The sequence below is a fragment of the Mustela erminea genome, chromosome 16 (genome assembly GCF_009829155.1).
Source record: "Mustela erminea isolate mMusErm1 chromosome 16, mMusErm1.Pri, whole genome shotgun sequence".
NCBI classification, from domain to species: Eukaryota; Metazoa; Chordata; class Mammalia; order Carnivora; family Mustelidae; genus Mustela; species Mustela erminea.
In genome coordinates, this window is record NC_045629.1 from 5,617,764 (window position 1) to 5,645,369 (window position 27,606).

A 27,606-nucleotide genomic window follows, 5' to 3' on the forward strand; every position below is an offset into this window, starting at 1 on the left:
CTGCAGTGGGGCACACACCCTTCACTCTCCAGGGGGCAAGCTCCATATTATGAAATCCCTCCCAGTTGTGAGTACCTGCATCTGGAGTTGGGTTTCTTGCTAGACCTTATCTCCCCCTCTCCTACTGACCTTGATGTGACTCTCTTACCCTTTTTTTTTGGTGAAGATGCTATTTAACTAGGTTTCAGGTTCTTTCCAGAGGCAATTGTTTCTTATGCAGCTGTAGATTAATTCTGCTTGTGCAAGGATTGAGTTTAGAATCCTTTCATAGCACCATCTTCAACCCTTCTTCTTCTTTTATGAAAAAGTTTTGTTGAATTTTTAGCAGTTTAACTTACTTTTAAATAGTCGGTCCCTTCACTTTCCTGCTATATGTTAGGGCTGGGCCATTTTGTTGGAGCTGAGTGTTTCATTTCTCTTTTTCATTATTTTTAGACCTACACTTTCACATACGTTCTTAGATTTTTACCTCATTGGAAAAAAAATGATGTAAAGAGTTTTTGCATCTAACAGGAGCATCAATTCTTTAAACATGCCTAGATTACCAATCTGTGTTGATAACCTCACCTGGGTGATTTGCCATTATACCCATCTCCAACTCTGGGCCAGTCTTTTCAGTAAATCAGTGATTCTTAGAGTGTGGTTCCTAGTCCAGCAGCATCAGCATCCCCTAAGAATTTGCTAGAAATATAAATCATTGGACCCTTCCCTGTACCTACTAAATTACTGCCTCTGTGGGGTAGGGGCAGCATTTGTACTCAAGCCCTCCAGGTGCTGTTGATAATCACTCAATGTCTTAGTCATTTAGGCTGCTATAAAAAAATAATGTAGACTGCCTTGTTGAAGCAGTAGAAATCTATTTCTCACAGTCAGGAGTTTAGAAAGTCCAAGATCAAAGTGTCAGCTGATTCAATTCCTGCTTAGAGCTCTCTTACTGGTTTGAAGATGGACACCTTCTAGCTGTGTCCTCACTTGGAGGAGAGAGAACCCTTGTGCTTTTCTTAGAGGGATACATCCCATTTATCTTGGCTCTACCTTCATGACCCAATTACCTTCCAAAGGCCCCACTTCCAAACACCATCACATTGGGGGTTAGGTCTTCAACATATAAATTTTAAAGGACATAAACATTTACTCCTTTACACTCAAGTTTGTGAACCACTGTCTTAAACGATATTCAGGTTCTAACTCATTCATGTTGGCTTAGGAGAAAGGTTTTTCTCCTTTCTTCAGCCATAGTGAAGTAGTCTGCCGGATTAATAGATGGGATAGCTCCTCTTCTTCAGGCTGTTAGCAAAGAAGTGATAATAGTAGTAAGAATCTCTAGCACTGACTGTGCCCCAGGCAGTTCTAGTGGTTTATGTAGAGTCTTCACCGCAGGCTGTCTGAGATAGGTACTCCTTTTTATATTCATTTGTTTTATCCCTTCTCTTTCCATCCCTGTCAGCCACTTAATTTTTTTTTTTTTAACTGTCTTCATAGTTGGGCTGTCTCTAGAATGTAATATAGTTAGAATCATATACCATGTAGCCTTTTGAGGTTGACTTCCTCCATTTAATAATATGCATACTTCCTTCATGCATTTTCATGGCTTGATAGCTCATTTCTTTTTAGGACAGAATAATATTCCATTGTCTGGATGCATTACTATTTATTTATCCATTCATCTACTAGTGTTATACTCATTTTACAGATAAGAAAGCTGAGGCACAGAGGATTAATAACCTACTCAATGCCACATATTTAGTGGGAGAGAGAGGCAGAGTTTGGCCTCACAAGCTCAGTCTCTGTTACCCATTTCTTAAAGCATCTCTATTCTTTTTCTCAACAACTATCTACTAAGCCCTTAGAAACTGTTCTTCTGAGCCAAGTTTACTCTTATAAAAATAACTTATGTACATTCTTGTTTGAAATTATATTCTCAAAAACTTAAAAAACTATATAATTTCTTTAGTGTTAATTAGGATTCCCTAAGTAGTTGTTGACAGGACATCTCACAAAAGGTTGTCACGCTCTGATGGCCAGTAGGGGCCAGACATTTTCTCCTGTACCTAATTGAAGGCATGCCGCACCTAAATACCAAGGTTTTGATGGACCATGACCATATGATGGGATTTTAGTATTTCCAGTATTTCCAGTTATGAGCTATTTGCTAATAGGTGTTGAGTTTGTTTCCTAAAGGCAAAACAAAAACAAAACAAGACAGAACAAAACAAAGAAGGAAAGAAAGAAAGCAAGGGAGAGAGAAAGAATGGAAGAAACAAAGAAAGGCCTTTTGAGCTTGTGAGGATGAAATGAACAGGTAAGATGAAAACAATCTAGCATGAGACTTGTAAGAAGGTGCTCAGCCCAGATTGCTTTTCTCTCTTCACACAGAGGGTGAATGGCTTTGCAAAGTCTTATTACATTCCTCCCAGGACAGTTCTGTGCTGGGGCTTCTTTTCTTTTATATCAGGCCTTGAGCTCACCACTGAGCCCCAGAACCTGCCAGAGTATGAATTATTCAAGAAACCCTTAAGCCACAGAATTCCTATGGTAATAAATTCCCAAGCCATAGGGATATAACACGATTTCCTTAAATGCATTGTATATAACATTCCATTTCTACATTCATGAAAATAAAAATAAAAATAAAAAAATATTTTTATAGGTATAAGAAGGACTAGAATCATTCAATTTAAATTTGAGTCCAACTGAAGAAAACACTGTCAAGGCAAAAGGCAGACTCTTGGTATCTCTTAAGCTCACTGAAGCAGGACTCAGCTTATTCTTGGAGATGAAATTATAACCTGGACATTAGGGTTCCACATGCTTGGTCACCTCGCCTTGTGACTTGAAGTAATTTTAGTCTGCTGGTGGGGTCATTGGAACTGTTTGCTGTTAGCAGAGCAGTGTTTCTATTATTAACAGATGCCAAAGTCACTTCAGAAATGCCAGAAGACATGCTTGAGTCTAAAATTGGCAGCCTTAGAAAATCAAGGTGAGTGCTTTCTTTTTAGCTGAATATCCAATAATTTATTTCTCTTTCTGTAAATACTTAGCAGATTCTTGGAGTCAGCTAGCATAGTTAACATCGAATCAGAATTGAAAACAAGGATGAAAATCATCATTTTGAATTAAAATAAAAGGGCTTCTTTCAGAAAGTGGCATCATGAATGAGTGCCCTGCCTCTGTAAACCGGTTAGAGTTTGGGCTTTGCACAAGTGTTATATAATTGTTATGAGCTGAATTGGGTCCCCCAAATTCACGTGTTGAAGCCCTAACCCCCTGTCCCTGAGAGTGCAACTGTATTTGAAGACAGGGTATTTAAAGTGGTAATTAAGTTAAAATGAGGTAATAACTGGGTGCCTGGGTGGCTCAGTGGGTTAAGCCTCTGCCTTCGGCTCGGGTCGTGGTCTCAGGGTCTTGGGATCGACCCCGCATTAGGCTCTCTGCTCAAGGAAGAGCCTGCTTTCCCTCTCTTTCTGCCTGCTGCTCTGCCTTCTTGAGATCTCTGTCTGTCAAATAAATAAATAAAATCTAAAAAAAAAAAAAATGAGGTAACAAGGATGGGCCCTAATCCAACATGGCCTTGTATAAAAGGGAAAATTTGGACACAGACAGAAAGGCATCAGTCATATGCACACACATGGAAGACCACGTGAGGACACAGGGAGAAGATGACCCTGTATAAGCCAAAGAGAGGCTTCCAGAGAAACCAACTCTGCTGACACCTTTATCTCCGACTTCCAGCTTCCACAACTCTGAGAAATAAATTCCTGTTGTTAAATCATCCAGGCTGTGCTATTTTGTTAGGGCAGCCCTCACAGACTGACACAGTAACACATACATTCGATTTTTCACTTCTGTTCTGATTGAACAATAGATAGTGAATGATTTACCCTGATTTTACATCACAGTCTCCATTTTTCCAGGAAACAAAAGAGAAAATGTGTTCAGTCTGTCTCTGAATCCTTTTCTCCTACCAAGTGTTATATTTTATAAGGATAGCAATGGATAAGTCATAGTTCTGGGTCATTTCCAAGGTTTAAAAGAAAATTTCCTACAATTCACCTGTAATCCTTCAAAAAATAAACATGACATATACACTCCACTAGATTAGAGAATGAAACAATTTAATAATTAGAAGGACCATTTCCAATTTATTGAAACACAACTCTTCACAGAGAAAGTATTTTAAGAGTCTCAGAGAAATATTTTCCAAGATAAAACCAACCAATGTTCATAAATTGGAATGTAAATTCACTTTGCTTTAACTTCTGCAATTGCTTCTGACAAGATGATTTTACAAGAGCTTTTAATGTACACTTAAATGACTATTTTAGCTCCCAGATTAGATTACAATCAGAACTGGCTATACTTCAAAACTCATTCTTTCTGTTGGAATGTTGAGAAGTGCCTGGATCATAAAATAACAATACTGTCTCTCTGCTGGCTGAAGTTGGCCGAACCGGGGTATCCCGTGATTCAAAAAGCCTAAAAATAGCCCAAACGAGTAGTGACTATTTTCTGTATCATATTGTAATGTTATATGCATTTATAAAAATAATCAGATGGTGCAGTCATTTTTTATCTGAATATCTAATGAGTGACAAAAGAAGCCTAAAAATATTAAAAAGGTAATTAACAGTAATAAAGCTTCCTTTAATGTACATTCGCTGGTATATGTCAGATTTTTTAACAGTTTTATACAGACTGATTTTAAAAGTATTTCTTATTGCAATTTTTTGATTGTTTGCTTTAGAGAAAGTAAAAATAAAAGCTCATAGTAGCTAATAACAATTATGACAAAAAGATTTCATTTGGCTTGAGGCACAAAAGAGAAAAGAACATGTGTCCAAGTTTCAGCCAAAGAATGTGACCTGAACTTTTGATTCTCATTCTTACCCAGGTGTATTTTCAGACTCCTTGTCATACAATTAAAATAAAGGCCAGGGAACAAATGAAATAAATGTTAAAAAATGTAAGAACAAAATGTGAAATAAATCTGATTTCTTAAGCTGGATTCAGGATACATGGGTATTTATTAAATTATCCTCAAGATTTCTTGGCATGTCTGAAATATCTCATAATAACAAGAACACAAGAAATATCTCCCCAGCATTTTTTTTTAAAATTTCCTTCTTTTATGGATAATGACTTTTAGGTCCATCATTTTCTGTGGTGGCTCCCTATGGCTGGAGAAGCTAAAGGGAAGCCTGGTTGGCCCATTCTTAGTGCAGGCAATTAGAAAAAGCACTTGGCTATGTGTCCATAACTTTTCTTCTGTTTTTGCACAATTTTTAAATAATTAGGCCATTTTCTTGCCTTGAAAGGCACAGAGTAAGGTATCAAAATGGTCTTTTAAAAAATTATTTTTATTAACATATAATGTATTATTAGCCCCAGGGCAAAATGGTATTTTAATGATGAGAATCCATAAGACGTCAGGGATCTCTTATGGAATTTTAGAGGTTTAAAAGAGGAAATCATCTGATACTGAAGAAGAAAAAAGGAAAAAAACCACTGTCAGGAAGTACCCATAACTGTTTATAGGCTAAGGCAGCTTATTTTGTTTAGAATGTAAGTATTAAAAGAGAGATAAGATGGGAAATGAAGTAGTTGCTTAATAAATATAGAGCATGAAAAACAGCTAGGTAGAGAAGCCCTGAGCTTAAAACCCTGCTGTATATACACCAAAAATTAAAGTTTCGTTATTCTACAATTATTTAAAAAAATTTATATACCAGACAATGTGAATAATACCAGAACTTCAACCAAAATAAAAATCTGGTGGTTTCCACTTGAGTTGTTCATTCTTTTTGCTTTCAGCCAATCTTATTATTATTCACTTGTTATAGTATATTATATTGATATTCAGATGGTAAAACGACCTTGCATTACTAAGATGAACCCCACTTGGTCATGGTGTATAATGCCTTTTATGGTTCTGAATTCAGCTGGCTAGTATTTTATTGAAAATTCTGGATCTATATTCATAAGATATATTTTTTGTAGTTTTCTTATGTGTTTATAGTTTTCTTAGACATCTTATGATGTCTTTGTCTGGTTTTGGTGCCAGGGTAATCACTGGCCTCATATAATGAGTTGGGAAGTGTTCCTTCCTGGTGGTTCGTTTATGAAGAATTAGTATTAATTTTTAAACATTTGGTAGAATTCACTAATGAAGCTATCTGGGCTTGCATGTTTTTTTAAACATAGATTTTTGGGTTTTTTTGTTACTAATTTAATCTCCTTAGTTGGTATAGGCATATTCAGATTTTCTATTTCTTCTTGAGTCAGTTTCAGTACTTTTTGTCTTTCTAGAAATTCATCCATGTTATTTATCTAATTTATTGATAAAACTGTTCATAGTATTCTTTAATAATCCTTTTTATTTATATAAGGCTGGAAGTAATGTCCCTTCTTTCATTCTGAGTCAAAATTTTTGTGTCTTTGAATCTACAGTGTATCTCCTATAGGCCTGACATAGTTGAATTAAAAAAAAAATATCTACTCTGACAAACTCTGCCTTTTGATTAGATTATATAATCCATTCACATTTAATGTTACTTTGATATAGTTAGATTTATGTGTGTCATTTTATTTTATTTTTCAAATGTCTCATATCTTTTTTGTTCCCCTATTACTACCTAGCTACTTTATTTTGCATTAAGTGAATATTTTCTGATGTACCATTTTTATTTATTTATTTTTTCACCATTTTTTGAGTTATTTCCTTAGTGGTTGCTCTAGGTCTTATGATATACATCTTAATTTATAAAAATCAGTTTCATATTTTTACTAACTTAATTCCAATGAGATATAGGAATGTTGCTCCTTTATTCTCTTTTTTTTTTTGCTTTCTGTGGTATTATTGTAATACATCTTGCATCCATAAATATTACAAACTCAACAATACATGGTTACAAATATCCACTTACACAATTTTATATCTTTTAAAGAGCTGAGACAGGAAAGGCGAGTAAGTACATATTTGCAGCTTTTGCTATATTAATCTTATTTGTTACCATTGCTGAATCTCTTCATATGTTCCTGAGCTTTTGAGTTACTGTCTGTGGTCATTTCCCTAGGTTAATGCAGCTTTGCTTCCATTTTTCCCTTTTGTGTCATTTTGGGCAAATATTTTGATATGTTATAGGTCCAACAACATAGTCATTTACATACTGTTTTATATAATCAGTTTTTTAGAACAGTTAAGCGACAAAATGAGAAGAAATATGCATTTATGCTGTCTTTTATAGATTCATAATTACCTTTACCAGAGCCCTTGTTTTTCATGTGAATTCAAATTACTGTCACTTGCTTTCAGTCTGAAGAACTTAATCTTAAGTATTTTTTGTAAGGTAAGTCTGCTATCAACAAATTCTGTTTGTTTATATGGGAAAGTCTATATTTTGCTTCCATTTCTAAAAGGTAACTTTGGTAGATATAGGATTCTTTGTTGACTTTTTTTTTCTTTGAGCACTTTAAAAATGTTACTCGTTTTTTTTCTGACATGCATTGTTTATGATGAGAAGACTGCTATAATTATATTAGGGTTCCCTTCTAAGTTAAACTTTGTTTTTCTCTTGACAATTGGCAGAGTCACTTCTGGTCCTCTTAGCTTGTCTCTCCATGGGGAAAAATCTCTACCTTGTGAGCCATGATGAACTGAAAGATATCCAGGTCCCAGTATTTTCAATGTCTGCAACCGAGGTAGAGCCTCCATCCCACAGATGAGGACTGGGTGAAAGCGGAGAGTACCCTATATTGGCTGCTCCCTTCTGGAACTTAGCTTCTGTCCCAGGTTGTTGAGAGCAAGAGGACAAGTGCTGACATCCTACCCATCCCAGGAAGATACCTTAACTATCCCAGGAGGTTACTAGAGAGAGAAGGAGGCCTGTGTTCTTGGTACCTGCATCTAGAGTGGAATTTCCACCTTAGTGGAAAGAGAGAAAGAAAGGAAAAATAGGCCATGGTTCAAATGCCATAGACTCTTGCTGTTCTTACTAAGTGTTAATAGTTTTTATTTTTTTAATAAATGTTTCTTTATTTACCATTTTACCTTAGGACTATTTCCAAGAATTTAAATGGCTGTCTTTTTATAATTTTCACCAATTGCACTGTGGAGTGGGTCTCGGGAGCTTCTTACATTTCCATGCCCAGAGTGCACCTCCTATTTTTGTCCCTTTATGTCTTCACCTTGTATTAAATCTCTATTGATAGAGTATAGATTGTTTTAGACCATCATCATGGACTTAATTATGGCTCCCAAGCCCAAATTCATATGTTGAATTTCTAGCCCTCAGTACTCTACAATGTGACTGTATTTGGAGAAAGGACATTTTAAGAGGTAGTTAAACTAAAGTAAGGTCATGTAGTTGGGGCCCTAATACAATATGGTCTTTGTCTTTATAAACAGAAGAAGAAACACTAAGAATGCGCACAAACAGAGGAAAGGCTGAATGAGGACATAGTAAGAAAACATCCACAAGCCAAAAATCAAACCTCTTGGACACCTTGATCTCGGACTTCCAGCCTCCAAAATTGTGAGGAAATACATTTCTGTTGTTTAAGCTACCTGGCCTGTGGAATTTTTGTTATAGCAAACTAATAAAACAACTGTGATAATTTTGCCTTTTTACATTAACATTTTCCTCCATTATTGGTGGGCTAACATTTTCTCATTTCCTCCTACTACCACCAAAACAAACCCAACCAAATCAAACCAAACAAAATAAGAGAAATCATACCGTTTTTCCCCAGCCTGCAGTGGAAGTGGTGAGCTACTGAAGTGGTGAGAAGCATTTCTACTTTTAGATGGTTTTCTGCATCTTTTGGGGCTAACGCTCCAAGGATCCAAACCCATTGGACCTCTCTTCTGAAAATTTGGTAGTATTATCAAGATTTTTGAAGTTTTGTTGACCCTCTTTGTTAATTGTACACACATTATTTCGATGGGTTAGAAAACAAGCGTATGATGTACTCAAAGTCTTTAGTATCTTTTGATTTTCTTTCTATAATATTCTCTTTTCAAGATAATAAATTGTGTCCTTAATTAAGCTGTGCCCCTTCCTTTGTAGGAGAATCTTGCATAGTTTTAAGCACTTTTAAGTTTTGATGTTATTTATATTGTCCAATTTCAGAAAACTATATCTTGCATTTCAGCTTCGTTCTGCTATTATTTCATTATTTCATTCTGCCTTCTTGTTTCATAGGTGCCTCTTGAATAAGAGAAAGATTGTGTAAATTTGGGGTCTGTCAGCCTACTTCTTGAGACCTATCCCAGGTGGCTTTGATATTACCTGAAGCAAACCCAGGGTTTCCTAAAACTCAGCTTCTGTGTTTCGGACAGTGCTCTGGTAGAAGTGTCATAAGATCCCTGTCTCCAACCGTATAAGCTAGTATCAAGAAACGTGTGACCTTATGAAAACACACTTCTGATGGGCACAGTAGCGTAAGCTACCTCTCCATGATTCAAATTTTATAATTGGAATTAACAGTCCAAAAGTGGCATTGGTGCTAAATAGCACAATTGTGCCATCTGTTTCAATGCCATAGTTTTGGGGATTTCTATATGGTATATTGAAAGATTATTTTAAGAGGTGCAGTTTATGATGAAATCTTCTAATAGTGCCTCTTTACTAAACCAACTTGATATTTATAAATGCCTGGGAAGGGGGGAAGCTACTGAAATTGTATCACTACCTTCAGAAAGATTTTTAAAGGGCTTGTTTAATATTAATGTTGTGTACAATTACTTTTGAGCTCTTGCCAAGAGTGCCAGGATAATATAGGATATGAATATCCCAGTGTGCCTGAAAATTATTTTAATTTACAAAACCCTACTCAAGCTGCTCTTTGTAGATTTTAAACTTGAGGGCAGATTTTGCAAAGGAGCAGAATATTTGCAAAACTATGCAAATATGCATCAGAATGTAGCCTCAGGCTTATAGCACGTAAAAACACCTGAGATCTCGTGGTCCAGAGGGAGACATTACATAATATTCAAAATGACAAGATGCTTCCAGGACTCACAGGTTTTGCAGAAGAGTTCAAAAATGGCTATAAGAAGGGGTGGCATGTTGCCTAAACAGCTCTTCTTCATGGGGTCCTCACACATTCGCCTTTTCTCTTGGTCTCTGTGTTACTCAATTTCTCTCTCCTGGTCTAACATTTAACTCAGCTGCAAAAAACCCCAGCTTTCTTTATTCTCCCTCTCTTTCCAGATTATACCCTGGAGACTTTATCTTTTCCCTAAAAAGTATATTTTCCTAAACTAAGAGTCACCTATTCTGAGATGAATTATGTATCTTCCATAGTGTCAAAACACTAAACATTTTTAACATAGCACTACAACATATCATATTCTCATGCTTAATGGTATGTTTTTGTTAAAATTATACAAAAATACAAATTATTATTAGACTAAAAGGAGATAGGATAACATTTAATATATACATAAGTGAAGCTTGAATTGAAAACTCTGAACTGGAGCCTAGAGTATCCTTGTTAAAGATCTTTTGGATATTTTGTATAGGGGCAGCAGAAGTTCAGTTTTCTCTGAAGTCCTACCACCGATTGGATAATTCATGCAATAAGAATTTATTCTAACACTAATTTAAAAACAACCCACCAGTGTTTCTATTCATGGAATAGAAAATAAGTACATTCTTTGTGGAGTTATGTAAATTTCTTAAAGCAGTACCTATGATGAGTAGATGAATAGAAATTTTACTGTTAATAATTAGTGCAATTTTTTATTGGAAATATTTTCTTTTCATGGAAGTTTTGGACAAAACGAAAGAAAAATTGAATAGGAGCTTGGCAAATAACATAATGTTATATCTAACCAATAAAATATGTAATCTCAGTAGTGAGGTGTGTATTGTTATTCCCCTTCCACAGAAAGAGGAAATAGATTGCAGAGAAGTTAAGTGACATCCAAAATTACACCCAGAGTAACCAACAAAGTCAGGATTTCAATCCCTGTTTGTTTAATTCCAAAGTTCATGCTCATGCCAAGTAGAAATGCAGCTGCTTAAAAGTGCTATGATTTCAATGATAGTCAAAACGGTCACTTTAAAATGTATGCAAATCTAAAATGTATCCTTTGGAAGGCTGTAGCTTCTTATTCTGTGGCCTGGATAACTGACATGTTTTGGTACCTGACAGATGCCTATTGAACATGGTCCATGCAGTCACCATGTTCACTGTCCTACAATGGCACATGGGAAAGAAGAAACTCCTTCGTGTAAAAGTTAATAGTCTCCATTGTGGGAAGAACTGAAGAATAAGCTTAGTTCTTTCAGAGACATTTTACTATTATTATTTTACTTAATCTTCATCATGAAGCAGCAAGGCGATATTATTCGTACTTCTTGTGTGAGAAATGGAACTTAAAGGTAAGGAAGTGGGTCAGAGAACTACTGTGCTAGAACTGAACTCTGACTTAATTCTCAGGTTAATATTCCATACTCTCTACCAATCAAATGTATGAGTAACATTTGACTTTAATTCTAGGTGAGAAGAAAGAACTAGTTGGTAAAATGAGAGTGGAATGTTGGAAGGTAGTTTGTTAAAGTATATCTGTTTCTACAAAACAAGTGACCCCAAAACTTCACAGCTCAAAATCATAACCATTTTTGTGCTCATGATTCTGTAACTGGGATTCATGCAAGGCTCAGCAGGTGGCTCATCCACTTCCATGTGATATCTTCAGGGACTGGAATGCTTAAGATGTTCTTTCCACTTATGTCTAGTTTCTCAGGTGAGATGGAATCAAGGGCTGGCTGGGACCACCAGACTGGAGCAGTGTGTCTGAGGTCATAGGACCTCTTTTTTGGCTGTGTTTCTCAGTTTCCTTCTATGTAGCTTCTGGGTCTTTGTCACTCTCCATCTCTCTTGCTCTTGGTCTTGCCCTCACTCTTATTCCCTGTGACCTGTTCACCTGGTGTCCAACCAAGTTTCTACATATGGTTTCTCCAGCTGGCTGGCTAGACTTCTTGCATGGAAGCTCAGAGATCCCCCAAGTGGAAAAGTAAAAGCTTCCAGAATTTATGAGTAGTCACAAAATGAACACAATATCTTTCAATCATATTCTTTTCATTAAATAAAGTCATAGGCCCAGCCTGGATTCAAGGGGAAGTCTGCATACTGGGAAATGTGGTTAAATGGAGATAGCAGTTCAAAAGACTACCACAGGCCACCTACTGACCTCCAGTGATTCATGTTTCCACCATATTTATTATACACTTATCCCCTAGAATGCCTTCCAAATGTCTCATTCTATTATGATGTAGGGCTCATGCTTGAGGTTCCAGATCTCTTTCTCTCAATTAGGTCCACATGCAGATGAGGCTCCTTGGGAGTGGACCTTCTCAATGTGAAGACCTGTGAACTCAAGATCCAAATTTTCTGTTTTTCACTCATGAACACATTCCAGCGAGACAGTGATAGGAAAAACTGGATACATTTAATCAGAAAGGGGGAAAATAAGAGGCCCACAGCAGTCACTGATCCATAGCAATTCTGATATATGACAGGTGCAGACTGCTAGTTCTTTGACTAGGTTCTAGTTCTTACCTGGGAGTGCTTCTCCATGGACCTTGGCTCCCCACTCGGAGTCATATGTCTTTTCTATGAGAAATGGCCTTCACTTACAGGAAGATGGTTTTCACACCTCATGTGTTGGAGGTCCCCAAGACTACCCTCAGTTTTGGTGATTCATTAAAAAGACTCACAGAGATTGGATGTTTTTTTATACTTATGTCTATGGCTCATTACGTGAAAGGATACAGATTAAAATCAGCAAAGGGAAAAGGCACATGGTGGGGTGATGTCCAGGGGAAAGCAGTCACAAGCTTTCAGGTATCTTCTTCCATTGAACTGACTCAATGCCTTTAATTATCCCAGTGATAATGCGTGACAATATAAGTAAAACATTGCCAACCAGGAAAACTCACCTGAGACTTGTTGCTCAGGGTTTTTGTTGGTGTCAGTCATACAGGCACACAACATCTCAATTACTCAGACTCCAGACTCTCAGAGAAAAGCAGGCATTCACCATAAATCATATCATCAGCATAAACTTTCTGATCAGACTGGTACAGCATGGCCCAAAGTCTCAGGCATAGAGAATTCTTCTTATATCAGAGAGAATATTCCAGGGGTTCATAACTCATTACCCAGGAACCAGTCAAGGTCCAGTTCTGAAATGATGCCTTTCTTGGGATTGTGCAGTGTTTGAGAAACCCAGATCTCCTAACCTTTTTCTGCACAGCCCACCTGCCCTGGGCTCTCCTTTCAGCAGGCCAATCATGTTTTTATGAACAATGGCCTGTAGTATAACATTTATATAACAGATACATGAATATGCTTAACATTTGGAGAAGCCAAGGTGGGACAAAGACATATTTAAGGAAATAACTAATCCATCCTTTAAAGGCATTACATACATTTTTAATTTTTTTGTGTACTGATTTGATTATTTGCTTTCCCCCTTAACCTATTATTTGTACCTTGTGATAAACTTGTACAGAACTATTTAACATAGAAATCAGCTGATGGCTTGCTAAACCCAGTATTTCCACAGGCAAATAATTTTCCATTGACATTACATCTTGAGGGGTTTTTAACTTGATCTTGCAACACATTTGATCATTAGTATCAGTATTGTCACATCACTTATTTACATAAAGTACTTGAATTTTATCAGTAATGCCAGTGTTACGCTATACTGCAATGTGATCATGGCACAATTCAATTTTATCACAGAGCACACTGGAAAGAATTACAGAGGTATTTGTCATGCCTTCCCAACAGAATAATCCCTTACCCATATACCAGAAATTACAGTGGACAGAAATGATTACATTTGGCTATGATTTGGTGATTTTTGGATTCCAAGTCAATTGGGGGAAAAAGTCAGTACTTTTCTCTTAGTTTGGAGGCTTGTACTGAGATTGGCTTCCATTGTGTGGTGTTATATAGTAAGGTCCACATCCCTTTTACAGGAAAGATGCAGGTGGTGTTCAGAGTATTTTTCTTTTCTTTTCTTTTTTAAAAATTTATTTGACAGAGAGATCACAAGTAGGCAGAGAGGCAGGCAGAGAGAGAGGGGGAAGCAGGCTCCCTGATGAGCAGAGAGCTCCTGATGGGGCTCAATCCCAGGACACTGAGATCATGACCTGAGCCGAAGGCAGGGGCTTTAACCCACTGAGCCACCCAGGCGCCCCCAGAATATTTTTTCTTTTCTTTTTACTTTCTTTTCTTCTCTTCTCTTTTCTTTTTTTTAAAATATTTTATTTATTTATTTGTCAGAGAAAGAGAGAGAGAGAGCACAAGCAGGGGGAGCAGGAGGTAGAGGGAGAAGCAGGCTCCCCACTGAGCAAGGATCCTGATGTGGGCCTCCATCCCAGGACCCTGGGATCATGACCTGAGCCGAAGGCAGTTGCTTAACAGACTGAGCCACTCAGGCATCCCCAGAATATTTTCTAATTCTGCTCACTGTACTATAAGATATGTCTTATTTTGATCTATTCTTGGGGTGAAGATGGTCACACAGTGTATCAAGGTAAATTACAAGTGCCCTCAGAGAATTTAGATAATTTTAAAAGTCTGTAAGTTTTTCATAGGTGTGTCCCTTGGATCTCAACAGCTAGGATGGAGGACCATTGTCCCATGGTTACTTCAGACTCTATCTGTGTTAAAATAGTCAAGAGACCCTGTTGGGCCAGGAACAAGCCTTTCCACCTGGCTTTATTCAGCACTGTCTGTTGAGTCTGCCTGACTACTTCACTAAAACCTCATTATCTTTCCAGACTGACTCACATCCATTGGTCTCTTCCTAGTCTCTTTAATCTGCTTATTCTATTTAATGAATCTTTTTCTTCTGAGAGCTTCTCCTCATTAAATAGAATTCAATTTGTCCTGGGACACCTAGACCAGCACCAGTGTCCCTCTAAAACCCTTTCCATCTTGTGGGCCAGTGTTGCTTAATCACCATGCCTGCTGTTGTCACCATATTCTAATCACATGAGTGCACAACACTTGTTGTGTCCCCAAAAATATTAGGTCCCCCATACTAGGATCAGGTGAATGGTTGGTCACACCTAGATGTAATTTAGTCTGAGTATGTTATAAAACTACCCCACAAACTTCCTTATCTCAAGGGGAGACCATTTCCTAGGGAATTTTAGAGCCACCATGTGATGCTTACTGCTTAAGTCTCATCATCCTTTCTATTCTGTCTCATAGTTTTCCATACACAAAAACAAAGCTGGTATGTATTTGTGCACAGCACATTTTAACATGTCAGGCATGCAGTCTCTATGCTTTATCCAGTAAAACCAGGAACTTTTCTAAGCATCTGGTCATCAAGGTTTATAGTTATATAGATCCATCTGCCAAGAACTGTACACTATGTGGTTCAATGGTTATATGTGGAGTAGTTCCCAGAAATTCCTTGCCAGACGATATCTTTGGTAATAGAGGTAATCTGAAAAATAAGGGTCAAAAGATACTGACATATTACGAGAGTCCCATTCATCATTATTTAAAAATTGGTCTAGTTTATCGTCATACTGATGGCCAAAATGTCTCAGAGCAATCCCTCTCATGTTTGCGTGCTTCTATATCACCTTGTCAGGTTCAAAAGCAGGTGTGGTCTTGGCAGTAAATGGCTTCACCCTTTCAGACATCTCTTACAATTGAACGAAGAGATTATCATCCCTTCCTCTGAAGCCTTCTTGAGGCAGCAGAGTAATATTGGATTTCCATGTTTCATAGTTCATTTATACATTACTTTACCCTTAGCTACTTCTTCTCCTTTTCTCCATTTGTCATTGATTTTTTACCCAACTTTTTTCAATTCTGGAAGGAACATAGGTTCCACCACTGCGCTGGTTCTGATTGCCAGCAGCAATGTTTGTCTAGCAAGTACCTCCCAATTAGTCTCTTCCTACTGACATGGGATAAGGTTAGGTGTAGACTAGTGGACTATCTTGATCATTAGGTAATACAGCTGTATACACTGTCAACCCTAATTTTGACAGTAAGAATAAAGGCACAGTTCACTACATAAAGCCCTTAGGAATTCTGGCATAAATGTTTAAAACTAAAATTCTTGCTTAAGGATCATTTCTGTTTCTAGTATCACTGTTGTAGCTCTGGTCCTGGAGCAGTTGAGGTGACATGGGGGAAAATTGTATAATCGTGCAAACATACCATACCTTCTTTCCTAGATATATACAGAAATGCATCAACAAAACAGGCTCCTCCATTCTGCAGTATTCAAAACCAAAGAGACTGTCCCTAAGTTGGTTACTCTTACAATCCATTTTAGTAAAAGTTCTTCAGAAAGCTGACAATATCAGTAGTTTCTTGGTTTTGCCTCCCCTCAGTACCAAGACTACCTTCATAGTGATCAGAGGTCCTGGAGGTTCTACCTGCTTATTCAGCATAATTGTCCCTTCAGTAGTGGCTCTGAAATTAAAAGCTATAGCTCAAACCATTTAAAATCTGAAATGAGCACAAGACCAGGTTCTGCCCCAACAGAACCCTTTACTTTCATTTCAGCAATTACAGATAAAGATAACTAAGATTGAATATTTAATTTGTTTCTCATTATTTTGCATTTCCTTCCATAGTCAATGACTCAGTTCTTCAGATGTCAGGTCTACGTTCCTAAGTTCCACTGATAATTTTTAACTCCCATAACTGATTGTAGTACAGCAGTGGTCTCATTCCACAGGTGACTTGGTAGCCATTCAGGCATCAGAGTTTTTTCATCCCCCATCCTAGCATCTTGCCTTTTCCCAAACAATTTTTTTTATCATATTTTAAGTGAGTCAGTTCGTTCTAGAAAATCCCACCTCTGATGCTCACTGTATCAAAGGTCCCCAAGACCACCCTTGCTTAATTACTCACTGGAAGGACTCACAAAACCCAGGAACCATTGCACTCATAGTTAATGGATTATAACAGTAAACTGATACATACTAAAATCAGTAAAGGGGCACTATTCAAGAGAAACCAGATACAAGCTTCCAGTGTCCTCTCCCAGAAGTCAATGGACAGACTTAATTCTTCCAGAAGTGATGTGTAACGATATACATGAAGTGTTGACCACCAGTGAAGCTCACCTGAGCCTTAACCTCCAGTGTTTTTATTGAGATCAGTCATGTAGGCATATAGTGCCTGCATGATCTACTTTCGCTACTCAGACTCCAACATCAACCACAAAGCATCAGGTATACAAAACCAATTCTACGTAGAATATTCCAGGGCTCAGAGCTCATATTCCAGGAGCCATCCAAGGTCCACTTGTGAACACAGGTATTTCCTGGGAATATGAAGTGTTTGAGAAACTCAGGCCAGTTAAGTTAACCCTTGCCCACACAACCTGTTTTCTTAGGAAGCTGGAGGCCTAGAAGCCTCTTTTCATTTTGAATTGTTTCTGGTCTTTTTAGTGCAATATATTATAATTCCTTTGAAAAGTGATCAAATTTGTAATGTATCAAATTATAAATCTATCCCATTGAATAAAAGCGACATCCGTAAATCCCTTCAAGAAAGATATTTCTCTGCTTTGAGGTGAAAGTCAGGGTGGTGTGGGATAAACTAAAATTCTTAGAAGCTCTACTGTTTACCTGAGCAGTCTATGAGGTACAGTCTTAAGATACTTAGAAACGATGCTTTTTTGTTAATCTGACAGAGTTTATGAGGTTTTGCCTTAAAAATTTCTGAAGTCTTAGCAAAGTGTCCTACAGGATTTTGTTCCTGGGGTTACTCTCTTACTGGTGGCACTTTGGATTTGATCTTTGCTTTGGGGAAATTGATAATGTTGAGAATCTTTCACTAAAAAAAAGTTGAGGATGAGCAACAGTTTCATTTTAGAACCCAGAAAGTCCTGGTCTTCATATATTCCTCTAAATTTCACTTGAAAATGAAACAGTTCCTTCTTTAGCTCATTTTATTTTTTCCATATTTTATTGTAAGCAACTAATAGAAGACAATTGCATTTTGGCATGGAAATCTCCTTAGCCACATCTTTAATTTTATTAAGAATATTTTTTTGCTTGCTGTTCTGACACAAATCAGAGCTCATTTCCTCACTGACCTTCCAGCCTTCGGTGTCTTGTGAGGCATCTTGAAGCTTGTCTTATTGCGTGGTCTTGAATCCAATGAGGCATGGCTTAATTTTTTCCACCTTGATCTATGAGTTTCTGATGAGGATGTGTTGAAGTCTCCTACCATGATGATAGTTTAGACAGTTTCCCATAAGATTCCATTGGATTTTGAGAATATCTATATTTGTATTTATCTCAGGGTCATTTTGTGCATATAATTTCATGATTTTATTATATCTATACGCCTAATTGTCCATTTTCATTACTACGTACCATCTCACATCATCTGTCTTCATACTTTTCCTGGCTGGTATTAAAATCTCTATACTATCTTTTGACATCTTTTTCCAATTCTTTATTTTCAACATTTCTGTTTTTATGCCTTATGCATATATTATGTAAGTGTCAAGTTGTTAGACTAAAAAAAAATTTCAATAATAATAATTTCTGATGGGTCTGGGCATATTTCTAAGATTTAAAAAAATGTCTGCTTGTCATTTCTGAGGACATGCTGTTTGGTATGAGACTTTAAAGATGAAAAGCATTCATGCTTGAGACAGAAACTTTGTAGGCAAAAAAACCAAAAACAAAAAACCCAAAAAACAAAACACAGAAAACCCCCACAAAGAACAAGTACAAAAACATGGAACCAGGGAAGAAAAAATTTGACATATTTGAGGACAAGGAGATCAGTGGGGCTGAAATCTTGTGTAAGAATTCTCTGGCGAGGAGGATAGGAGCCAGGTGGGGAATGGTCTTGTAGTCAGGTTGAGTATTGAAAGAATCTGTGTCCCAAGAAGGGAGCTCTCCATTATGTAATGTTCCCAGGTTCTTTCCATCCCCAGGGGATCAGAGCATTTACTGAATGGTGAGACTGGGAAAAGAAGTTGAGCCTGTCCCTTCTGAGCTCTCTCTTTGGTGGGGGAATACACTTGCATGCAGAAGGCATGTGTCAGGTCTGTGCTCTGTCATGTGATGAGCTCTGCCTGCTGTTGTCATTGAGCTCATGATCATCTGGAAGTGCCACTGTCTAATCCAGGGCTGAGCTGTCGCAGTCTTAGTTGGCCAATACTCAGGTGATTCTCTAAAGAATGTTATCAAAAGCAAAGACATGCTTTGTCCTCTATATGCCTGTCTCCTGGGTCTATTAGGATGTAAAGTTATTATTTAATCAGCCCATGAAAAATTGACATTAATAGCTTAGTATTTTTTAAAACTACAGTGAGAAGATTTTGAAGGGTTTCAAGGCAGGGATGAAGCTGATTTATGTTCTATAAAGATCATTTTGTCTACTGAGAGCAGAATGGAATGTAGAGGTAAAAAATAGAAGTGTGTTAGTAATCCAGCGAAGTAATCCAACAAAGAAAAGTGAGAAAAAAAAAAAAAACAACCTTGAGATTTGTTTAGGTTGAATGTGGGGAATGAATGATAAGGTGGAGTTTATTGTAGCTCTTGGTTTTTAGGTTTAGTAGTTGGGTCAAAGGTGCTGCTAGGTATTGAAGTGGTAAAGTCTGGGAGGATAATATCTTTAGGGGTTTGGAGCTTCTTGAGTCTGGAACACCCATTAGACAATCACGTATAGATATCAGGTATGCAGTTGAATTAGATGAAGAAGCTTAAGGTTACATTAAGCCTAAAGGCATAAAATTGGGAGTCGTCAGTGAAAGGTGGTATTAAACGACTTGGGATTCTTCATAAAACATAACAAATATTTGATAACCACAATTATGTGGTGGGTGGGTGTGATGCTGTAACAATACAAGGTAGGGGAGAGAGCCAGTGGGAGTGCGGTTATCACAATTACCATCTGCAGAAATAGTTGCTTTATGAACTTACACACTCTCTTCACAGTAGGGATAATCAGAAAGGTATTATGGCATAAAGCTTGAAAAACAATATCAGGAATGTTATGTTTAATCACGGGGATGAACCATAATCTCTGAGTGTAAAATTACTAACTTTACTCTTTTATAATTTATTGTTTGGGTATAATTTTATGAATGTTATTAATTTCATAGAACAATATTTCAGGAAACAGAAAAATGCATATATCAATGCCTAAACTCAGGTCAAATTATTTTGATACTGTTTAGCTAAAAAGAATAGTTCAAAGTATGTTGTGGGGGGGAATCTTAAATCTAAGGGAGCCAAAGCATATGTAAAATTCTATGGAAAATATGTAATTTTTTTATTTTAGGAAAAAATTTGGATGCACTTGTGAGAATCACTAAAGAAAAATCCAAAGTCTTTGCCATTATAAAACTGAATTTTTTTAACTGTAAAAAATTAGCAACTTGATAATAATGTAAAAGGATGAAACATTTTTTTAATGATCCAAAGTGGACTAAAACCATCACAACTACTGCCAAGAAAATATCTACAAACAGATTGTCCTCCTATTATTAGATTGGCGTTAATAATTATCCGGGCTCCAAATGGTAGTTTGGAGAATTGCTGAAAGAATACTTTCCGACCAATTCTTCCATTTGAGACAATTTTGGGACTAAGAAATATGTGGAATTGAATTAAAACACTGGTAAAGCAACCTATTTTCTCTTCTCTGTTGCAAATAAGTTTATCTAGCATTCTGGTTGAATTTCTTAGGTGGAGGAGAAGGAAGAAAAGGAAATAAAAGGACTTTTATTCAGGCCAGGGGTACAGGAGACCCTAATCAGTGGGTAAGGGTTGCAGGAGTTAGGAGACTGAATCTGACCTCAAGGAGCTCAAGCAACTACTTTACACAGAAGCAGTTCCCCAGACAGATACAATTGCTCTTCCTGGATGATGTCACTGAAGCTGAGCAAGAGGGACAAGATGTTACCCACAGTCACCCTTGATGGTGGTGGTGGGGTTCCTGCCCCCCACAGCTGGAGGGAACACGGGATCAGAAGCCGCAGAAACCGAATGTTTGAGATAAGTTTTATAGCAACAAGCATTTGTTATTCATTGATTCATTCATTTAACAAATACAGTGTACTGCCAAACTAGCCATACTAGGCATATGGTAGGAAACGGAACTCTAATTGTGGGAAGAACAGATGTGTCCTTCTCTTAAGAGTTTACAATCTAAAGGGAGATAATAATTATGAAGGTAAAATGCAGCATGGAAAACACTGTGACAAGAAATGCTATGGATGTCTACACTTCACTCTTTCACATTTACTCCAGCAATAGCCCACTCAAAATTACTGGGGTCCTCTCAATCTCTTTTGTTTAACATGAATGTTGATTATCAAGAGCGTATAGCCTACCTTGACCTAATCAATAGGCCAGTAAATGTGTGGTTGGTCAGTTGTTTGGGGGCTATATATGATTCTGCTTCCTCTGGTTCACTCTCCATAATTCTCCAGTTTTGTCAGGGAAGAAGAGGAATTGCTGAAATTAAACTTTGTAATTGACTTTATTTGCATGTTTGCTTAAAAAGAGAAGATGTGAAAATAAGTTTTAAACCATATGTAAATTTCAATTATGCATGCCTTTGTTGGCTTCTCTTTGTTTCTGAAGATGTTTATTTGCCTTTCCAATAATTTGTCTCAACATATTATGGAGTAAGTACATTAACAGTCCTGATATTTTTTTGAAAATGGAATAAACTTGAAAGTTTAAAAAAATCTGGAAAGATATGAAAATATAAGTTAATGGTACTAAAATTCTAAAGTTCATATTAAAAAAAGTAAGTATATTTCAACAGTAATTTCATTAATCAGAGATAACAATTGGTAATATTTTGTTATATCTTTATATTGTTTTAAGCTTACAATTTCTTTTTTTTTTTTAAGATTTTATTAATTTATTTGACACAGAGAGAGAGGTCACAAGTGGGCAGAGAAGTAGGCAGAGAGAGAGGGGGGAGCAGGCTCCCTGCTGAGCAGAGAGTGGGGCTTGATTCCAGGACCCTGAGATCATGACCTGAGCCGAAGGCAGAGGCTTAACCCACTGAGGCACCCAGGTGTCCCACTTACAATTTTTCTTAAGAGTATATGAGGAAAATTTTTTTTCTAGATTAGAGAACATAATTTTTTTGAAGATTTTATTTATTTATTTGATAGAGATCACAAGTAGGCAGAGAAGCAGGCAGAGACAGAGGAGGAAGCAGGCTCCCCGCTGAGCAGAGATTCCCAATCCGGGGCTCAATCCCAGCACCCCGGGATCATGATCTGGGTCGAAGGCAGAGGCTTCAACCCACTGAGCCACCCAGGTGCCCCTAATGAACATAATTTTAAATTAACTTTCTAATGAACATAATTTTAAATTAACTTTCTAATATTTTTATTTATTTATTTTTTAAAATGTTATTTTTTATATTTTATAAACATATAATGTATTTTTATCCCCAGGGGTACAGGTCTGTGAATTGCCAGGTTTACACACTTCACAGCACTCACCATAGCACATACCCTTCCCAATGTCCATAACCCCACCCCCCTCTCCCAACCCCCCTCTCCCCAGCAACGCTCTTAAATGAACTTTTAATGGTTGTAGTATTTTATTGTGTGAATGTACCATAAGTGACATAATGTACCATAAAATTATGAGAATAATTTTATATTTTCCTTATAAAAAATGTTGCAATTAAGATATTTGCACACATCTTTTTAGTTTTATGCACATATGCACAAAACAGAGAAAATTAATCACTAATGACTTGAAGGAAAGGTTTTCCTGTTTTCCTACCAGGCATAAGGTGAGGCATGATAGGATTAGGTTCACCAAGATTTAGTAAAAGTATTGCTCATTATAGGCATTGCTTAACAAAGAATCTTTGAGAATAAATGAATCTTTGTTAAATCTTAGTATGATTTGTCAAGAGATGCCCAGGGAAGGAGAATGCTAGTGAGGGGAGGCAGAAACCCTGGGATGGAAGTCCAATAAGAAATTATTATGGGGGCTAATTGTAATGTTACGGTAACAACCCCCAGAAGTTAAAAGAGAATAGTGGACCTGGAGTCTATTCTGACCCTCTCATAGCTCTAACCATTGTCTTCCTACTTTGTTCATGTCTCAACTCCTGAGGTCTGTGAAGGAAGGACTCTGATAACTTGTTATTTGTTGTTTATTTTTTAAAAAATTCTATTATATTTACAATAGCCAAGATATGGAAACAACCCAAGTATCCATCCACAGATGAATGGAGAAGATGGGTAAAGAAGATAAAGAAGATATAGATATAATGGAATATTATTCAGCCATAAAAAGAATGAAATCTTTTCAGTTGCAATGACATGGATAGAGCTAAAGAGTATTATGCTAAGCAAAATAAGTCAGAGAAAGACAAATACCATTTTATTTCATTCATATGTAGAATTTAAGAAACAAAACAAATGAATAAACAAAGAAAAACAGAGACAAACAGAAACAACAAAACAAACTCTTAAACACAGAGAATAAACTGGTGATTGCTAAAGGGGAGGTAGGTTGGGAATGGGTGAAATAGATAAAGGGGATTAAAAGTACACTTACCTAGGTGAGCACTGAGTAATGTGTAGAATTGTTGGGTCATTATATTGTACTCCTGAAACTAGCATAACACTATATGTTAATTATACTCCAATAAAAATGTTATTATATAAGCATCTTTACATTGCCATTAATACAGGTTTTAGTCTACATACAATAAACCTAGGATAAGGTGGTTGTCCATTCTGAGATGGAATTGAAAAAACTGACTAAGGAGGGTGAGGAACAGTGAGTTTTTAATCACAGGTCCAAAAGACATGAGTATTAAAATTAAGTGAAACCAGACTACCAGGTAGTCAGCATAAGGGTAACAGGATGGGACTGGTGACCAGTCTTAAGCCAGACTCTATCCTACAGGAAAAAACACAGTTTCCTTGTGGGGAGAATTCTTGCCACCAACCCAACTAACAAGGCAACAAGCGTAAAGAGACAATGACTGTTGTTCACAGATTTGCAGGTGAGAAAAATGCAAGAAAATCCTGGCCAAGATAAAAATAGCTTCTCTTATACCTCCAGATTCCCCTTCATCACATCAATGCACCAATAACAACACTGGTAAAAGGTATATTACCAAGTACTCATACCAAGTACCTTCAGAGGCAAGACTGTTTTCTCCTCATGGAAAACAGCCCAGTGCGGTTGGAAACTGTGATTGTTATCTACTATCCTTAATCACATCAAAAGCTGTTAGTACCTTTCTCTGAAATATTCATTGTGCATATTGTAAAAGTGAATTTGTAATTCTTGTGGCTTTCTAAATGTTATTAGATCAAATAGAAGGATTTCTTATCATTATGGTTTGCATTTGCCTATTCCTGATGATCAGCGATATTGAGTATCTTTTGCATGTTACTGTCCAGTTTTCCCAACACCATTTGTTGAAGAGACTGTCTTTTTTCCACTGCATATTCTTTCCTGCTTTGTTGATGATGGATTGACCATATAGTTGTGGGCTCATTTCTGGTTTTCTATTCTGTCCCATTGATCTATGTGTCTGTTTTTGTGCCAGTACCACACTATTTTGATCACTACAGCTTTGTAACAGAACTTAAAGTCCAGAATTGTGATGCCTCCAGCTTGCTTTTATTTTTCAAGGTTGCTTTGGCTATGCAGGGCTTTTCGTGGTTCCACACAAATTTTAGGATTGCTTGTCCTAGTTCTGTGAAAAACACTGTTGGTATTTTGATAGTGATTGCTTTAAATGTGTAGATGGCTTTGGGCAGTATAGACATTTTACCAATATTTGCTCTTCCAGGCTATAAGCACAAACCATTTTTCTATTTATTTGTTTCATCTTCAGTTTCCTTCATCAGTGTTTTAGGGTTTTCATAGAACAGAACTTTCATCTCTTGGTTGGCTTTATTACTAGATATCTTATTGTTTTTGGTGCAATTGTAAATGAGATTGATTCCTTAACTTCTCTTTCTGATGCTTTGTTATTAATGTATGGAAATGCAACAGATTTCTGTATGTTGATTTTGTAACCTGCAACTTTACTGAATTAATTTATCAGTTCTAGCAGTTTTCTTGGTATAGTCTTAAAAATGGTGTGAATGAGATGCAGTCTAAACTGGTACTCTTAACTGCTAAAGTAAATGAGGCAGAAGAATGAATTAGTGATCTAGAAGATAAACTGATAGAAAGGAAGGAAGAGGAAGAGGCCTAGAACAAATACATCAAAACCATGAAAACAGACTTAGAGAAATCAACAACATCATGAAATGCTCCAATCTCAGAATTATTTGGGTTCCTGAGGGGGTGGACAGAGAAAGAGGACTAGAAGATATATTTGAGCAAATTATAGCTAAGAACTTACCTAACCTGGGGAATGAAACAACCATTCATGTCCCAGAGGCAGAGAGGACCCCTCCTAAGATCAAAGAGAATAGACCAATGCCCCAGCATGTAATAGTAATACTCTCAAATCTTAGAAGCAAGGACATCATCCTACGGGCAGTTAGGGGGAAGAGATTCCTTATGTACAGAAGGAAGAACATCAGAATTATGTCAGACCTGTCCACAGAGATCTGGCAAGTGAGAACGTGAAGGAAAAACATATTCAGGGCATTAAATGAGAAGAACATATAGCCAATAATGCTTTATTTGACAAGGCTGTCATTCAGAATGGATGGAGAGATAAAGAGCTTCCAGGACCAGCAGAAACTGAAAGAATATGTGACTACCAAGTCAGCCCTGCAAGAAATACTAAGGGGGAATTCTATAAAAGAAGAAAGACCCTAAGAGAAATATGGACCAGAAATATACAGAGACAATCCATAGAAACAGGGACTGTATAACAGTAGGATGGCAATAAACACATATCTTTCTGTAGTAACCCTCTAAATGCTCCCATGAAATGGCACAGGGTTGCAGATTGGATTCAAAGATAGGATCCATCCATATGATGCCTACAAGAGACTCATTTTGAACATAAAGGAATCTCCAGATGAAAGTGAGGGGATGGAGAACAATTTTTCAGGCCAATGGACCTCAAAAGAAAGTTGGGGTAACAGTTATTATATCTGACAAACTAGAATTTAAACCAAAGACTATAATAATGGATCCAGAGGGACACTATATTCTTTATTTTTTTTAAAGATTTTATTTATTTATTTGACACAGAGAGATCACAAGTAGGCAGAGAGGCAGGCAGAGAGAGAGGGAGGGAAGCAGACTCCCTGCTGAGCAGAGAGCCTGATGTGGGACTCGATCCCAGGACCCTGGGATCATGACCTGAGCTGAAGGCAGCGGCTTAAACCACTGAGCCACCCAGGTGCCCCGGGGAACTATATTCTTAAAGGGTCTATCCAACAAGAAAAAATCTAACAATTGTAAATATCTATGCCCCCAACATGGAAGCAATCAACTACATAAGCCAGCTGTTAACCAAAATAAAGAATCAGATCAAAAATAATACATTAATAGTAGGATATTTTTAACACTCCACTCTCAGCACTTTACAGATCATCTAAACAGAAGATTAACAAAGAAACAAGAGCTTTGAATGACACATTGGACTAGATGGACTTTGTAGATATTTGTAGAACATTCCACCCTAAAACAACAGAATACACATTCTTCTAGAATACACATGGAACTTTCTCCAAAAGAGACCACACACAGGGTCACAAATCAGGTCTCAGCCAATATCAAAAGACTGAAATTATCCCTGCATGATATCAGAACACTATGCCTTGAAACTGGTATTCAATCACAAATAAATAAATAAATAAATAGGAAAGAATCCAACCAATTGGAAGTTAAGGAACATCCTGTTGAATGAATGGGTCAACCAGGAAATTAAAGAATAACTTAAACAATTTATGGAAACCAAAAAGAATGAAAACACATCCATCAAAAACCTATGGGATACTGCAAAAGTGATCCTAAGGGGGAAATACATAGCCATCCAAGCCTTTCTAAAAAAAAATTAGACAAATTCCAAATGCACAAGCTAATCCTACACCTAAAGTAGCTGGAGAAAGAGCAGCAAATAAAACCTAAATCAAGCAGGAGAAGAGAAATAATAAAGATTAGAGCAGAGATCAATGAAATAGAAACCCGAAAAAAAGTAGAAACTACCTTCCAAAAGGAAAGAGAAAGTACCCAAAATAATAAACTCATGAATGAAAAGGGAGAGAACATGACTAACACCAAGAAAACTGAAACAATTATTAGAAATTACCAACACCTATATATATACAAACTAAGCAACCTGAAGAAATGGATACCTTCCTGGAAACTTACAAACTACCAAGACTGAAACAGGAAGAAATAGACAATCTAAAAAGACAAATAACTAGTAATGAAATTGAAGTGGTAATCAGAAACCTCCCCCAAAAACAAAAGTCCAAGGCTAGATGGTTTCCTAGGGGAATTCTACCAAACATTTAAAGAGGAAATAATACCAATTCTACTGAACCTGTCCAGAAAATAGAAACAGAAGGACAAGTTTCAAACTCCTTCTATGATGGCTGCATTACCTTTATCCCCAAACCAGACAAAGACCCCAGAAAAAAGGAGAATTACAGACCAA

At 36.9% G+C, this 27,606-nt stretch overlaps 1 long non-coding RNA gene across 1 annotated transcript in view; it reads left to right on the forward strand.

The window, feature by feature from the left end:
* The window catches only part of LOC116574704, a 146,130-nt gene extending 135,802 nt beyond the window's left edge, over nucleotides 1-10,328 (forward strand). Inside the window, exon 3 of the long non-coding RNA XR_004279446.1 lies at nucleotides 8,405-10,328. This is a non-coding gene — a long non-coding RNA (uncharacterized LOC116574704). The remainder of the gene's footprint in view (nucleotides 1-8,404) is intronic.
* The last annotated feature ends 17,278 nt before the right edge of the window (nucleotides 10,329-27,606 follow it).